The following is a 13,955-nucleotide window of genomic DNA, read 5'->3' as shown; positions in this document are numbered from 1 at the left end:
GGGAAAGCAGGCACTCACAAGACCGGGGGTAGTTGTCAGTCGTGGCGTAAGCCACGCCCACCAGAGAGGCTGAGCCCACCCCAGCTGCATCCAGCTCTGCCGCATATATCAGGGACGAGGTCTCCGGTCGGGACGTTGTCTGACGCTGAAGGCAGAGACACTTCAGCGAAATTATAGCGATGCCATAGGGGAACAAAAAAAGGCAGGATTTTTGAAAAGCGTAGCCATTCAGGTCCACGAGGTGCTGTTTTACTTCAGCCCCGGACCCCTTGAATTGGCAAGGTACAGACTGATGGAGTTTCAGGAGATATAGGGGAAACAACCCCCAATTTACCTCACAGTGTGACAGGACAATATCAACCCATGGGAGGTACACACAATGCCAGTTCATCCTCCGAGGTTGAGGCTGGGTGCAGCAGAGTAACTGAACAACAACCATCTTCGTTACCTCAGCCAGTTGGGGAACAATTGTCGGTTGATTTGGCCTCAGTAAGGAATCAAGCTTTGCAAGATAATCATATTACTGCCCATACTTCTTAAAGTCTGGGTTTGGTTAGCCCACAACCTGCTCACTTGGTGCAGGTAGGATATAAGCAACAAATGATACCCCCTCCACCCATGTGTCATGTCGGACGCTGTTCAGACCAGGTCTTTCGACAGACAGCGGTAATTCCGCTTTTGACCACTATTTGCTCATTGGTGTCGGCTAGGTTTTGTCCAGCTGTTACGGGGTTAATTTACCTGATCTTCGGATTGGAAGCTGGGCCATGCCCATGGCCTTTAAATAGTTCTCCGGATCATTGGGCGTCGCCGATTATAGCTTCTGTCTTATGCATTGCTATCTTGGTCTGGAGAGCTGGTTGTTGGAGATTCGTAGCTGGTGGTGTATATTCCTTTGTCTTATTTACTCCTCCCTATATTTGTATTTATTTTGCCCTGCACATTTATAGTGTATTCCTGCTCAGGTGGTTTTGGGTTTTCCATGGTTGTCTATGCACAACCCGGTGATTGACTGGAAAACTCAGGACATAATTCAGTGGAGCAAGTTCTGCCAGGAGAATTGCCTGGCCACATGTGTGCCTGCGGTGACTTCAAGCGTTCTGGAGTCACTTCAGGATTTTGTGGATGTGTTCTCTGAGAAGGGTTGTTCAGAGTTGCCGCCACATCGTCCCTATGACTGTTCTATCAGGTTTAAACCAGGGGCCAAATTGCCTAAAGCTAGGATGTTCAACATCTCCGGTCCAGAGAGACAAGCGCTAAAAGATTATATTGCTGAAAGCTTGTGCAAAGGGCACATTAGGCCGTCATCCTCGCCGGTGGCAGCAGGGTTCTTCTTCGTGAAGAAGAAAGATGGCGGATTACGCCCGTGTTTGGATTTCAGGGAGTTGAACCAGATTACGGTTCGTGATCCATACCCTATGCCACTGATACCAGATTTGTTCAACCAGGTGGCAGGTGCTAAGTGGTTTACCAAGCTTGACCTCAGGAGGGCATTCAACCTCATAAGAGTCCGTCAAGGTGATGAGTGGAAGACGGCTTTTAATACCCCTGAGGGTCATTTTGAAAATTTGGTGATGCCTTTTGGGTTGACTAACGCACCTGCAGTGTTCCAACATTTCATCAATGATGTGTTCTCGCATGTTTTGGGGAAATTCGTTATCGTGTACCTAGATGACATTCTCATATATTCGTGCGACCGTGATGCTCATTTAGATCATGTCAGGCAGGTGTTACAGCTTCTCAGAGAGAATAAGCTGTATGCTAAACTTGAGAAATGTGTATTTGCTGTTCAAGAGTTACCTTTCTTGGGTTATATTGTGTCTGCTTCTGGTTTTAAAATGGACGCCGCTAAGGTGCAAGCGGTGCTGCATTGGGAACGTCCTGATAACCTGAAAGCACTACAGTGGTTCCTTGGGTTTTCTAACTACTATAGGAAATTTATCAAGGATTTTTCCATCATTGCTAAACTGCTAACTGACATGACTAAAAAGGGTACCAATTTCTCTGTTTGGCCTGAGGCTGCTGTGCACGCATTTGAATTTCTTAAGAACAGTTTTGTTACAGCCCCCATTCTTGTGCAGCCAGACGTATCAAAACCTTTTGTTGTGGAAGTCGATGCGTCTGAGGAAGGTGTGGGGGCGGTACTATCTCAAGGCTCATCTTTGAGTGGTTTGCGTCCGTGTGCCTATTTCTCCAAGAAACTGTCGTCCGCCGAACGTAACTACGATATCGGCAACAGGGAGTTGTTGGCTATTAAGTTGGCCTTTGAGGAATGGCGACACTTCTTGGAGGGGTCGGTACATCAGGTTACTGTTATTACCGATCATAAGAATCTCCTGTATTTGGAGTCAGACAAGCGTCTGTCTCCCAGGCAGGCTCGCTGCGCATTGTTTTTCACGCGGTTCAATTTTGTTGTCACTTACAGACCGGGGTCTAAAAACACTAAGGCGGATGCTCTGTCCAGGTGTTTTCCGGGGGGAGAACCTCGGGAGGATCCAGTACCCATCCTCCAAAAGGGTGTTGTGGTTTTGGCTCTCACTACCGAGGTTGAGGCTGAGATTGCCGAGGCTCGGGAGGAGGTACGATCTGAGCTTCCCATCAACAAATCTTTTGTACCGCTTCATCTCCGCTTAAAGGTTTTGGCAGAGCATCATGATGCTGTCCTGGCTGGCCACCCAGGGGTTAGAGGTACCTTGGAGTTGGTGTCACGTCGGTTTTGGTGGCCCAAGATCCGACAGGACGTGGTCTCATACGTGTCAGCTTGTACCACGTGCGCTAGGGCTAAGACGCCCCGCTCCCGTCCTGTTGGCACACTACTTCCTCTTGAGGTACCTAGTAAGCCATGGATGGAAATATCCATGGATTTCATCACTGATTTGCCCTTATCAGCTATCAGCTGGGAACACGGTCATCTTGGTGATTCTTGATCGGTTTTCAAAAATGTCGCACTTTGTGCCTTTGCCTTCGTTGCCTAACGCTAAGACTCTGGCTCAGGTATTTGTGCAGGAGGTGGTCAGACTTCATGGGGTTCCGTCTGACATCGTGTCTGATAGGGGGTCTCAGTTTGTGGCAAAATTTTGGAAAGCATTTTGCTCACGGCTGGGGATCAAATTGTCTCATTCTTCGGCGTTCCATCCTCAGTCAAATGGTCAGACTGAGCGTATGAACCAAAATTTGGAACAGTACTTACGCTGCTTTGTCTCTGATAACCAGGAGGAGTGGTCTACCTTTCTTCCTTTGGCTGAGTTTGCCATCAATAATCACCACCAGGAGTCGTCTGGGGAGTCTCCGTTTTTTTGTGTTTACGGACTACATCCTCAATTTTGTACTTTGAGTCAGAAGGGCTCTTCCGGCGTTCCGGAGGAGGACCAGTTAGGAGCACAATTGTCATCAGTCTGGAGGAGAGTTAAACAGCGCCTGTTGAGTGTGGGTGCTAGGTACAAACGTGTGGCTGACAGTAGGCATGTGCCAGGTCCGGACCTGAGTGTGGATGACTGGGTGTGGTTATCCACAAAAAACATAAGACTCAAAATACCGTCCCTTAAATTAGGTCCACGGTTTATTGGTCCATTTAGGGTCACCGCCGTCATTAACCCAGTAGCATACCGATTGGGGCTCCCTACGGTGTATAAGATACACAACGTGTTCCACAGGTCTCTTCTAAAGAAGGTGGTGGGTTCTGTGGACGCGGCGCCTATGCCACCTCCAGTCTTGGTGGATGGTAATTTGGAGTTTGAAGTCTCCAAGGTGATTGACTCTCCTGTAGTGCATCATACTTTACAGTACTTGGTACACTGGCGTGGTTATGGGCCTGAGGAGAGGTCCTGGGTACCAGCCTCGGACATTCATGAGGATCGGCTGGTCAGGTTTTTTCATGGTCGCCATCCAGACAAGCCGGGTCCTGTAAGCCATGAGGGCCCTGGGGTCCCTCATAGAAGGCGGGGTACTGTCATGTCGGACGCTGTTCAGACCAGGTCGTTCGACAGACAGCGGTAATTCCGCTTTTGACCACTATTTGCTCATTGGCGTCGGCTAGGTTTTGTCCAGCTGTTCTGGGTTTAATTTACCTGATCTTCGGATTGGAAGCTGGGCCATGCCCATGGCCTTTAAATAGTTCTCCGGATCATTGGCGTCGCCGATTATAGCTTCTGCCTTATGCATTGCTATCTTGGTCTGGAGAGCTGGTTGTTGGAGATTCGTAGCTGGTGGTGTATATTCCTTTGTCTTATTTACTCCTCCCTATATTTGTATTTATTTTGCCCTGCACATTTATAGTGTATTCCTGAGTGACTGCGGCGTGGTGTATATTTTCCTTTATCCTTGTCTGTGCTAACTGTGGGTATTGGAGTATTACCACTTCACTGGGTGGTGGGCAGAGGTTTTCAGCCTAGGGTGAATACAGGAGATAGGGCGAGGGTGGAGGCCTGGACATGCACACCTTCAGTGTAAACTCCAGGTTGAGGGTCAGTCAGGATATCCCTAGTCTGAGGGAAATTGCAGGGGCCCGGGTTATTAGCTCTCACTCACCTAGTCTCCCCGTGACACCATGTTGGCTTTGTCCCAACTTCCTAACCCCTGTTATGATCCTTAGTGGTTGAGGATCACAAATTACTGCAGCTAAGTAACAAACATAGGACAAGCTCTAGGGAGGTGGCAAACTGGACTGACCGCAAATCTGAACCTATCCAAACACACTAGAAGTAGCCGGTGAACGTGCCTAAAAATCCTAGACGTCTCGAGCCAGCCTGAGGAACTAACTACCCCTAAAGAGAAAGAAATACCTCTCTTGCCTCCAGAGAAATAATCCCCAAAGATATAGAAGCCCCCAACAGATAATAACGGTGAGGTAAGAGGAAGGCACATACACAGGGGTGAAAGCAGATTCAGCAAATGAGGCCCACTAATACTAGATAGCAGAAAATAGAAAAGGGAATCTATGCGGTCAGTAAAAAACCCTTACAAAATATCCACTCTGAGATTTCAAGAACCCCCACACCAACTAACGGTGTGGGGGGAGAAACTCAGTCCCCTAGAGCAACCAGCAAGCGAGGAAATCACATTTTAGCAAGCTGGACAAGAAACATGATGAATGCTGATAATCAAAAAATAAACAAACAAAAACTTAGCTTGTCTTGGAGAGACTGGGAGCAAGGTAGACACAAGGAATCTGAAGAGCACTGAATACATTGATAGCAGGCAAGGAACTGAGTATCCAGGTGAGCTAAATAGGAAACCAACCAAGGATAACGAACCAGCTGATGCAGCCAACCTGCAGAAAGACAACACTACACAGTACCGCTTGTGACCACTAGAGGGAGCCCCAAAATAGAGTTCACAACAGTACCCTCCCTTGAGGAGGGGTCACCGAACCCTCATCAAGACCCCCAGGGCGATCAGGATGAGCCAAGTGAAAGGCACGAACCAAATCGGCCGCATGAACATCAGAGGCGACAACCCAGGAATTATCCTCCTGACCATAGCCCTTCCACTTAACCAAATACTGAAACCTCCGTCTAGAGATACGAGAATCCAAAATCTTCTCCACCACGTACTCCAATTCGCCCTCGACCAGCACCGGAGCAGGAGGCTCAACAGAAGGAACCACAGGTACCACATACCTCCGCAACAAAGACCTATGGAACACATTATGAATGGCAAACGATGCTGGGAGATCCAAATGAAAAGACACCGGGTTAAGGATTTCCAAGATCTTATAAGGACCGATGAAGCGAGGCTTGAATTTAGGAGAGGAGACCTTCATAGGAACATACCGAGAAGACAGCCACACCAAATCCCCAACACGAAGTCGGGGACCCACACCGCGGTGGGGGTTGGCAAAGCGCTGAGCCTTCTCCTGTGACAACCTCAAATTGTCCACCACATGGTTCCAAATCTGCTGCAACCTATCCACCACAGAATCCACCCCAGGACAGTCAGAAGGCTCAAACTGACCCGAGGAAAAACGAGGATGGAAACCAGAATTGCAGAAAAAAGGCGAAACCAAAGTAGCAGAACTAGCCCGATTATTAAGGGCAAACTCGGCCAATGGCAAAAAAGTCACCCAATCATCCTGATCAGCAGAAACAAAACATCTCAAATAAGTTTCCAACGTCTGATTAGTTCGCTCGGTTTGGCCATTAGTCTGAGGATGGAAGGCCGACGAAAAAGACAAATCAATGCCCATCTTAGCACAAATAGTCCGCCAAAACCTGGACACAAACTGGGATCCTCTATCAGACACAATATTTTCAGGAATGCCGTGCAAGCGAACCACATTCTGAAATAATAGAGGAACCAAATCGGAGGAGGAAGGCAACTTAGGCAAGGGCACCAAATGGACCATCTTGGAAAAACGATCACACACCACCCAGATGACAGACATTTTCTGAGATACTGGAAGATCCGAAATAAAATCCATGGAAATGTGCGTCCAAGGCCTTTTCGGGACAGGCAAAGGCAAAAGCAAACCGCTGGCACGAGAACAGCAAGGCTTAGCCCGAGCAAAAATCCCACAAGACTGCACAAAGGAACGCACATCCCGCGACAAGGAAGGCCACCAGAAGGACCTAGCCACCAAATCTCTGGTACCAAAAATCCCAGGATGACCCGCCAACACCGAAGAATGAACCTCGGAAATAACTCTGCTGGTCCATCTATCCGGGACAAACAGTCTCTCTGGTGGACAACGGTCAGGTCTATCCAGCACTCGTCGCAAATCTGGAGAAATGGCAGACAAAATCACTCCCTCTCTGAGAATACCAGCCGGCTCAGAAACTCCCGGAGAGTCAGGCACAAAACTCCTAGAAAGTGCATCAGCTTTCACGTTCTTTGAACCAGGCAGGTATGAGACCACGAAGTTGAAACGGGAGAAAAACAACGACCAACGAGCCTGTCTAGGATTCAGGCGCTTGGAAGATTCGAGGTAAATCAGATTTTTGTGATCAGTCAAGACCACCACACGATGTTTAGCTCCTTCGAGCCAATGTCGCCACTCCTCAAATGCCCACTTCATAGCCAACAACTCCCAATTACCAACATCATAATTCCGCTCGGCAGGCGAAAATTTTCTTGAAAAGAAAGCACATGGCTTCATCACAGAGCCATCAGAGCTTCTCTGCGACAAAACAGCCCCTGCTCCAATCTCAGAAGCATCAACCTCGACCTGGAAGGGGAGAGAGACATCTGGCTGACATAAGACTGGAGCTGAAGAAAACCGGTGCTTCAGCTCCCGAAAGGCCTCCACGGCTGCAGGAGACCAATTAGTCACATCAGAACCCTTCTTGGTCAAATCCGTCAAAGGTTTAACCACGCTAGAAAAATTAGCGATGAAACGACGGTAAAAATTAGCAAAACCCAAGAACTTCTGAAGACTCTTAACAGACGTGGGCTGAGTCCAGTCATGAATAGCCTGGACCTTGACTGGGTCCATCTCCACAGTAGAAGGAGAAAAAATAAAACCCAAAAAGGAGACCTTCTGTACTCCGAAGAGGCATTTTGAGCCCTTCACAAATAAAGCATTAGCACGCAGGACCTGAAACACCATCCTGACCTGCTTCACATGGGACTCCCAATCATCAGAAAAGACCAAAATGTCATCCAGATAAACAATCATAAATTTATCCAGATATTCTCGGAAGATGTCATGCATGAAGGACTGAAACACAGAAGGAGCATTAGAGAGTCCAAAAGGCATCACCAAGTACTCAAAATGGCCTTTGGGCGTATTAAATGCTGTTTTCCATTCATCTCCCTGCTTAATGCGCACAAGGTTATACGCACCACGGAGATCTATCTTGGTGAACCAACTGGCACCCTTAATCCGAGCAAACAAATCAGACAATAGTGGCAAAGGATACTGAAATTTGACTGTGATTTTATTCAGAAGACGATAATCTATACAAGGTCTCAAAGAACCGTCCTTCTTGGCCACAAAAAAGAATCCTGCACCAAGAGGGGAAGAGGATGGGCGAATATGTCCCTTCTCCAAAGACTCCTTTATATAACTCCGCATCGCGGCATGCTCTGGTATAGACAAATTAAAAAGTCGTCCCTTAGGGAATTTACTACCAGGAATTAAATTTATAGCACAGTCACAATCCCTATGAGGGGGCAGGGCACTGGACCTGGGCTCATCAAATACATCCTGGTAGTCAGACAAAAACTCAGGGACCTCAGAAGGAGTGGAAGAAGCAACAGACACCAACGGAGCATCGCCATGAATTCCCTGACAACCCCAACTTGACACAGACATAGCTTTCCAATCTAAAACTGGATTATGAGCCTGCAGCCATGGCAGACCCAAAACGACAACATCATGCAAATTATGCAGAACAAGAAAGCAAATCACCTCCTGATGTACGGGAGTCATGCACATGGTCATTTGCGTCCAATACTGAGGCTTATTCTCAGCCAATGGCGTAGCATCAATTCCCCTCAGAGGAATAGGAAATTCCAAAGGCTCCAGGACAAAACCACAGCGCCTGGCAAACGACAAATCCATCAGATTCAGGGCAGCACCCGAATCCACAAAAGCCATAACCGAGTAGGACGACAAAGAACGAATCAAAGTAACAGACAAAATAAATTTAGGCTGTATAGTACCAATGGTGACAGGTTTAGCGATTTTCTTTAAGCGTTTAGAGCATGCTGAGATAACATGAGTAGAATCACCACAGTAAAAGCACAACCCATTTTGACGTCTATGACTTTGTCGCTCAATTCTGGTCAGAGTTCGGTCACATTGCATAGACTCAGGTCTCTGTTCAGAAAATACCACCAAAGGATGAGCAGATTTGCGCTCCCGCAAATGCCGATCAACCTGAATGGCTAAAGCCATAGAATCACTCAGACTTGTAGGGGTGGGAAACCCCACCATAACATTCTTAACGGCCTCAGAAAGACCTTCTCTGAAATTTGCAGCCAGGGCTGTCATGATCCCAATGGCAGAGGATCTCTGATATTCCGGCAAGATAGAAAAAATATAAATACTGCTCTAGGGAGGTGGAAACTGGGCTAACCGCATACCTGATCCTGACACAAACAACTAAAAGTAGCCGGTGAACGTGCCTACGTTGGTTCTAGATGTCTCGAGCCAGCCGGAGAACTGACTACCCCTAGAGGGAAAAAATAAGACCTCGCTTGCCTCCAGAGAAATTGAACCCCAAAGATATAGAAAGCCCCCAACAAATAATAACAGTGAGGCAAGAGGAAAACACAAACGTAGAGATGAACTAGATTCAGCAAAGTGAGGCCCAATAGACTAGATAGCAGAAAATAGATAGTGGACTATGCGGTTAGCAGAAAACCCTACAAAACATCCATGCTGAACATTCAAGAACCCCCACACCGACTGACGGTGTGGAGGGAGAATATCAGCCCCCTAGAGCTTCCAGCGAGTCAAAAATCAAATGTAAAGCAAGCTGGACAAAAACACTGAATAATGCAAACGATCCAAATTGTACAAAACAGACTTAGCTTTTCTTGCATGAGGCAGACTGAAAGGAATCCGGAGGAGACCAAATAGGTCTGGATACAACGATGCCAGGCAAGAGACTGAGTCCAGAGGAGACTCAAATAGGAAACACCCGCTGCTTAACAACACAGCTGGAGCTCAGGCCTGCAACAAGACATACCTAACACAATACCGTTAGTGACCACCAGAGGGAGCCCAGAAACACAGTTCACAACAGTACCCCCCCCCTTGAGGAGGGGTCACCGAACCCTCACCAAGACCCCCAGGGCGATCAGGATGAGCAGCGTGAAAGGCATGAACCAAATCAGCCGCATGAACATCAGAGGCGACAACCCAGGAATTATCCTCCTGACCATAGCCTTTCCACTTAACTAAATACTGGAGTTTCCGTCTAGAGATACGAGAATCCAGAATCTTCTCCACCACGTACTCCAACTCGCCCTCAACAAAACCGGGGCAGGAGGCTCAACAGCAGGAACCATAGGCACCACGTACCGCCGCAACAAGGACCTATGGAACACATTATGAATAGCAAAAGACGCTGGAAGATCCAAGCGAAAAGACACCGGGTTAAGGATTTCCAAAATCTTATAAGGACCGATAAAGCGAGGCTTGAACTTAGGAGAGGAGACTTTCAAAGGAACATGCCGAGAAGACAACCAAACCAAATCCCCAACACGAAGTCGGGGACCCACACCGCGGCGGCGGTTGGCAAACCGCTGGGCCTTGTCTTGTGACAATTTCAAATTGTCCACCACATGGTTCCAAATCCGCTGCAACCTATCCACCACAGAATCAACCCCAGGACAGTCAGAAGGTTCAACCTGACCCGAGGAGAAACGAGGATGAAAACCAGAGTTGCAGAAAAAGGGTGAAACCAAGGTGGCAGAACTAGCCCGATTATTAAGGGCAAACTCGGCCAGTGGCAAAAAGGTAACCCAGTCGTCCTGATCAGCAGAAACAAAACATCTCAAATAAGTCTCTAACGTCTGATTAGTTCGCTCGGTCTGGCCATTAGTCTGAGGATGAAAAGCTGACGAAAAAGACAAATCAATACCCATCTTAGCACAAAAGGATCGCCAGAATCTGGACACAAACTGGAATCCTCTGTCAGATACAATATTCTCAGGGATGCCATGCAAACGAACCACATTCTGAAAGAACAAAGGAACCAAATCAGAGGAGGAAGGCAACTTAGGCAAGGGCACCAAATGGACCATTTTAGAAAAACAATCGCACACCACCCAGATGACAGACATCTTCCGAGACACCGGAAGATCCGAAATGAAATCCATGGAAATGTGCGTCCAAGGCCTCTTTGGGATAGGCAAGGGCAAAAGCAACCCGCTGGCACGAGAACAGCAAGGCTTAGCCCGAGCACAAATCCCACAGGACTGCACAAAAGAACGCACATCCCGCGACAAGGAAGGCCACCAAAAGGACCTGGCCACCAAATCTCTGGTACCAAAAATCCCAGGATGTCCCGCCAACACCGAAGAATGAACCTCAGAAATAACTCTGTTGGTCCATCCATCAGGGACAAACAATCTCTCTGGTGGACAACGATCAGGCCTATCAGCCTGAAATTTTTGCAGCCCTCGTCGCAAATCTGGGGAAATGGCAGACAAAATTACTCCCTCTCTGAGAATACCAGCCGGCTCAGAGACTCCCGGAGAATCAGGCACAAAACTCCTAGAAAGTGCATCAGCCTTCAAGTTCTTCGAACCAGGCAGGTACGAGACCACAAAGTCAAAACGGGAGAAAAACAACGACCAACGGGCCTGTCTAGGATTCAGGCGCTTGGCAGACTCGAGGTAAATCAGATTTTTATGATCAGTCAAGACCACCACACGATGTCTAGCTCCCTCGAGCCAATGTCGCCACTCCTCAAATGCCCACTTCATGGCCAACAACTCCCGATTACCAACATTGTAGTTCCGCTCAGCAGGCGAAAATTTCCTTGAAAAGAAGGCGCATGGCTTCATCACGGAGCCATCAGAACTTTTTTGCGACAAAACAGCCCCTGCACCAATTTCAGAAGCATCAACTTCAACCTAGAAGGGAAGAGAGACATCCATCCGGCTGGCACAAGACTGGCGCTGAAGTAAACCGACGCTTCAGCTCCCGAAAGGCCTCCACGGCCGCAGGAGACCAATTCGCAACATCAGAACCCTTCTTGGTCATATCCGTCAAAGGTTTAACCACGCTGGAGAAATTAGCGATAAAACGACGGTAAAAATTAGCAAAGCCCAAGAACTTCTGCAGGCTCTTAACAGACGTGGGCTGAGTCCAGTCATGAATGGCACGGACCTTAACTGGGTCCATCTCCACAGTAGAAGGGGAAAAAAATAAAACCCAAAAAAGAAACCTTCTGTACCCCAAAGATACATTTTGAGCCCTTCACAAATAGAGCATTCTCCCGCAAAACCTGAAACACCATCCTGACCTGGTTCACATGGGACTCCCAATCATCAGAAAAAAACAAAATATCATCCAGATAAATAATCATAAATTTATCCAGATATTTCCGGAAGATGTCATGCATGAAGGACTGAAACACAGAAGGAGCATTAGATAATCCGAAAGGCATCACCAGGTACTCAAAATGACCCTCAGGCGTATTAAATGCCGTTTTCCATTCATCTCCCTGCTTTATGCGCACAAGGTTATACGCACCACGAAGATCTATCTTGGTGAACCAACTGGATCCCTTAATCCGAGCAAACAAATCAGACAACAATGGCAAAGGATACTGAAATTTAACAGTGATCTTATTCAGAAGACGATAATCTATACAAGGTCTCAGAGACCCGTCTTTCTTGCCCACAAAAAAGAATCCCGCACCAAGAGGGGACGAGGATGGGCGAATATGTCCCTTCTCCAAAGACTCCTTTATATAACTCCGCATCGCGGCATGCTCTGGCACAGATAAATTAAAGAGTCGTCCCTTAGGAAACTTACTACCAGGAATCAAATCTATAGCACAATCACAGTCCCTATGAGGAGGAAGGGCACTGGACCTGGCCTCATTAAATACATCCTGAAAGTCTGACAAAAACTCAGGGATCTCAGAAGGAGTAGAAGAAGCAATAGACACCAATGGAGAATCGCCATGAATCCCCTGACACCCCCAACTAGACACAGTCATAGCTTTCCAATCTAAAACTGGATTATGGGCCTGTAACCATGGCAGACCCAAAACGACAACATCATGCATTTTATGCAGTACCAAAAAATGAATCACCTCCTGATGTACAGGAGTCATGCACAGGAGTCCAATACTGAGGTTTATTCTCTGCCAATGGCGTAGAATCAATTCCTCTAAGAGGAATAGGATTTTCCAAAGGCTCCAGGACAAAACCGCAAGGCTTGGCAAACGACAAATCCATCAGACTTAAAGCAGCACCAGAATCCACAAAAGCCATAACTGAGTAAGAAGATAATGAACAAATTAAAGTCACAGACAAAATAAACTTAGGCTGAAAAGTACCAATGGCGACAGGATTAGCTTTTTTCTTTAAACGTTTAGAGCATGCTGAGATAACATGTGTTGAATCACCACATCTATGTCTATGATTTTGTCGCTCGTCTCTGGTCAGAATTCTGTCACATTGCATAGAATCAGGTGACCGTTCAGACAGCACCGCCAAAGGATTATCAGATTTGCGCTCCCGCAAACGTCGATCAATTTGAATGGCTAGAGCCATTGAATCATTTAGACCTGTAGGGATAGGAAACCCCACCATCACATCTTTAATGGCTTCAGAAAGACCATTTCTGAAATTTGCGGCCAGTGCACACTCATTCCATTGAGTAAGCACGGACCATTTCCGAATTTTTTTGGCAATATACCTCAGCTTCGTCCTGACCCTGAGAGATAACCAGCAACATTTTTTCAGCCTGATTTTCAAGATTAGGCTCCTCATAAAGCAAACCAAGTGCCAGAAAAAACGCATCAACATTCACCAATGCAGGATCTCCTGGCGCCAGAGAGAAGGCCCAATCCTGAGGGTCTTCGCGCAAGAAGGAAATAACAATCTTAACTTGCTGAGCGGAATCACCAGAAGAACGAGGTTTCAGAGACAGAAACAATTTACAATTATTCCTAAAATTCAGGAATTTAGATCTATCTCTAAAAAACGGCTCAGGAATAGGTATTTTTGGTTCAGACATAGGGCTATGGATAACAAAATCCTGAATGCTTTGCACCCTAGCAGCAAGCTGATCCACACTAGAAGTCAGAGTCTGGACATTCATATCTGCAGCAGAGTTTCAGCCACTCAGAGAAAAAGGGGATGGAAGAAGCTAGGCAAACTGCAGCAAAAAAAAAACAAAAAAAACCTCAGAACTTCTTTTTAATCCCGCTTCTGCGATGCATTAAACATTTTCTTTTAGGCCTGGCATTCTGTTATGATCCCAATGGCAGAGGATCTCTGATATTCCGGCAAGATAGAAAAAAAATAAATACTGCTCTAGGGAGGTG

The sequence above is a fragment of the Ranitomeya variabilis genome, chromosome 7 (assembly GCF_051348905.1).
Source record: "Ranitomeya variabilis isolate aRanVar5 chromosome 7, aRanVar5.hap1, whole genome shotgun sequence".
Lineage (NCBI taxonomy): Eukaryota > Metazoa > Chordata > Amphibia > Anura > Dendrobatidae > Ranitomeya > Ranitomeya variabilis.
The sequence above is the reverse complement of the archived record's forward strand: the minus strand, read 5'-3'. Positions refer to the sequence as shown.